General features: G+C 38.0%; 1 protein-coding gene across 2 annotated transcripts in view; it reads right to left on the bottom strand.

The window, feature by feature from the left end:
• Window positions 1-167, bottom strand: part of LOC124264176 (endoplasmic reticulum chaperone BiP-like) — a 12,490-nt gene extending 12,323 nt beyond the window's left edge. The window contains exon 1 of one of the 2 annotated variants that reach the window (XM_046698916.1): window positions 1-167. This exon is cut by the window's left edge and continues 680 nt beyond it. The gene's annotated coding sequence lies outside the window, so the exon portion shown is untranslated. The other variant, XM_046698915.1, reaches the window with a different exon arrangement.
• Between the last annotated feature and the right edge of the window lie 3,992 nt (window positions 168-4,159).

The raw sequence follows: 4,159 nt of genomic DNA on the forward strand, positions 1-4,159 counted from the left end.
GTAAGTGTTCATGCACAAATCATTTTATTTTCTACATCAGACAAGTGTAAATGTACACATCTTGTATTGTATATGTTACAGTGAATATGTAAAACCATGGATTATGTATAATCCCTGAAATTTTCAGTGATTATGACGTATAATTTCTGATTCACTCAGTGATTATACATAATCACTGAAAAATGATTGAGACATATTTCCTGACATAATTTGAAGAACTGATTTTCAGTGGATAATATTGGTCCATAATCACTGAAAAATAGCGACTAATAAGACATATTTCCGGACATCACTTCTTGTGTATTCAATCATTTGAAAGAACATTTTAATCCACGAAGGTGTGGAATCAGGTTCAGTTAGTATGTAGTCGAGATCAAGTATCTAGTCGAGATCAAATAGTCAAATAAGCAAAGAGGAGGTTTGTTTGTTTCATACTTCTCGTAATTGTATTAAAACAATCCTTCTTACTGATTATGAACTGAGTGTGATTGTAAGACGTTTATCCATTCAACAAGGGCAACAATGTGCTTTGCTGATCGGAAAATTTGAGATTGACTCATTTGAGAGCTGGGCTCATTTCGAAGATGAATATCAAAAGACAAAGTGGTGGTGGGGGCGCGGTGGGCGAGCTGTCTATAAGGCGCCAGGCTAGTGATCCAGCGAGCTTGAGCGCCTTATCAGAATCTAACCTTCAAAGGAAACCGCAGCTTGGCGTCCTGAGACTAGTGGAAAATCGAATGGTCGGCACCTTCTCAGAATCTCCTGAAAGGAAACAGACAGACAGATATGTTATTTCAGTCTCACCTCACATAAAATACATATATGAATATATTTATAAAATATAGCATATAAGTGAGCCAGTCTTTAAGGGTTATGAGAGACTTATGTATTAATACATTATAAATAATAAATATAAATAATTATATAGGTACATACAGTATAAAATCTATCCGTATAAAATATGTTTTCTTCTTTGCAAGATATAAAAGCAGGTTTTGGCACTGAAATATACGACGGGATCGATTCCACATGTGACCGGGTGTAAAAACCTTGGAGTCACTTTGTGTGCAGACTCCTTCAGTGTTGACACAACCCTAGTGTACAGTACACAACCCTGTGTGTTGATGTTGGCATCCATTGATCGAGGGAAAAAAAACAAAGCGCCTTTGAGCAGCTGAGCTGGATATCGGCGCTATACAAATGTTAATATAATAATAATATAAGTGAATTGCTGGAAGCTAAATCATCAACCACACAAGCGTAAGTGTACACTTCTTGTATTTCCTACATCAAATACTTTCAAATGTACATATCCCACATCACACACGTGCTCATTTGCACTTCCATTATTTTCTACATCAAACAAATGTGATAAATATTTTCTATATTTTTGTGATGTTACCTCTATCTTTCTTAAATGTCCTCAGTTTATTGCCATTTGTTAGATTCTTATCGGTCCATAGTTCTTTAAAGCATAATTGATCATCAATTTTGGGTAATCGCTTTTAATTATTTTATTAGAATCTTTCACACCCTTCCCACTTATTACTGTGCAAATGAGATAACTCGTGACACCCAAGACTTCCTTCAACACCAGGAGAAAAACACACTTTAGATATTCCCTGGAGATCATCAGTCGGCTAGTTGTTGCGTGATCAGTGGTCAAGTTGTCTGTTAATTGGTCAGGAACGGAACTTGTCAGTGGGAGGCATTCAGACTTCATAGATATATTACACCAGCATCAGTGTCCTGTACTCCTTCGTGCATGATCAACTGAAACATTAAACACACGTTTATGTAAGCATCGGCAGTCATAACATCACACCTAAAAGATATATCAAGGAGGGGAGCAGAACAAAGACTGTACGCTGTCTTCACGACACAACGTGCTACAATGGCATCCAACATCATACAAATATCGTTTTATTGTTGCAATTGAACTACAAATTCTAATTACATTGACATAGATAAGCGTATTCTTGCTCTTTCGGGGAGACATAATGAGTGGAAGTGTATTGGACACCTCGTTAAATAAATATATTCCTGGGTCAGGAAACTGAACATCATCTACTGGAATAGATAGAGAATCTCACCCAAGTGTCTTCTGATATCAATTATATCAACACGAGTTGATAAAGTTACAAATATCCGAGGCTTGCCGAGGATATTTTAACTTTTATCAACGAGTGTTGATATATTTGATATCAGAAGATACGAGGGTGAGATTCTATTTATCATCCAAAATCACTCTTCATTAATTTTCAATGAAAAAATGTACATCTCTGAACACGGTACTGCCATTAGACTTGCAGTGTAGCGATGTCATAGCATTGTGATGTCATCATATACATGACGTCATAGCATTGTCAGGGCATTGTACAAAATCTACTGTCAAAACGATATCTCCTAGGAGATATCGTTTGATCTCACACAAGCCATATCTCCTGTGGAACACAGTTTTGGATGATAAAATGCTTTACGTTGCTGTGTTTCAATCACTCGTTCAGAACATAGCTCACAGACCGGAATGAGCTTTTAGACCATCAGTGAGGTAATACATGTAGTTTCTGAACACGTAGAGTGGAGACTCGAATGAAACAAATATATATTTGTGTATAAAGATAGGGATGCAGTTAAGAGTAGTGGTGACATAGACGTAACATATTTACCAACACCATCCACGCCATGACCACTCTCAATCAATAAGGTAACAAAAAGAGAAAGATTCAGCTCTAATTATCATAGCGTCTCAATATCCTCCTACCTCTTCCAGTGTCATGTCTGTGTGACACCAGAACGCAAAGTCCACCGGTCCATTATCCTACTTCTGACCGACCTTCCCCATGGCCCTCTGTACAATTTGTATCCGGCTGTACATCTTATACATCCTGAAACAAACTACAGAGTCTGTACATACACCGGCGGTTTTCTCCTTCATTTTGTTCTGCCTTCTATGTGAGAGTTGTGCCTTTGCCACAAAAACAACATACCCGTCGACAGACAAGGGCGTAACTAGGAAAATTTCAGTTGTAAGCACAGCTTAAGGTTTTGATGAACGGTTACCGCAAACTGACTAAAACATCAGGCGAACCAAACGAGCAGGTTCTAACAAACATTTTCTGGAATATTAATAACGCTGTGAAACAATTTGTAACTATTTCAAGCATCATATCAGTGCAACTGATAATCATGGACCCATGCTTGAAGGCAGGATAATGAATCTGTAAAAACGATGAAGTTTTTGGATTGATTTTGCTGTTGAATGTAGGTCAAAGCTGAGAAGATAGCCTTGGCTTCAGCGGTGAAAATAGAACTGTTGTCGGGGATCCTAGAGGAGACAGTCTTGACTCCAATGACTGTAGCGCTGGCAACTTGGCCATCGTCCTTGGATCCGTCTGTGATCGAGGGAAAAAATACCAGCGCCTTGAGCATGCACTAGTGCGTGGATATGTGCGCTATATAAATTATATCCTATAATAATAATTAAAAAAAGTACCCCATTACGTACAGTCCCACTTTCGGTTGATGTTAAAACTCTTACGTTAACGTTTTGGTCTAAATTATAAGCAATGTGTTATATTTATATTGTTCTGTTCTGTTATTTATTTACTGGCCATTCCAGTTTCATTAAGAGGTACCAGGCAGGAGGTTACAGCTTGTTGACCTTGACCTGATCAAGTGAATACTAATGAATTGCGTGACCGTGTCACAACTGTTGAGTCTATTATTGTGAAGGGGTGCACCTTTGTCAGATGATTGGTGTAAACGAGTGGACTGATTGATGCGCCCATGTTGAAAATTTGGAAAGCGAATATTGCAGTTGAACATGAAATAGAAAAAGTGATAATTGAACTGGGTGTAGAGAGTGATAGCGAGAGTGAATCGGATTGTGAAAGTAACTGACGTTTGTAATTTGTAAAGTCGGTACACCAAACTAGATAGCATATGACTGTAGGAACAATTCAATTAATTGAAATGTGTATTTTTCCGAAGTGTTGTTTTTCGGGACAAGTTCTGTAACGAATCCATGTATGGACCTCCCGGGTCATGCATATGCAGAGTAGCTAAGGTCAAGCTGAACAAGCTGTAAGGATGCTAGTATGCTGACTTGAAGAGTTTGTAAGTTCTAAGCTTTGGCATTCTATTTAACCAGTTTTGT

The sequence above is a fragment of the Haliotis rubra genome, unplaced genomic scaffold, assembly GCF_003918875.1.
Source record: "Haliotis rubra isolate DU_JTF1 unplaced genomic scaffold, ASM391887v1 Scf911, whole genome shotgun sequence".
NCBI lineage: Eukaryota > Metazoa > Mollusca > Gastropoda > Lepetellida > Haliotidae > Haliotis > Haliotis rubra.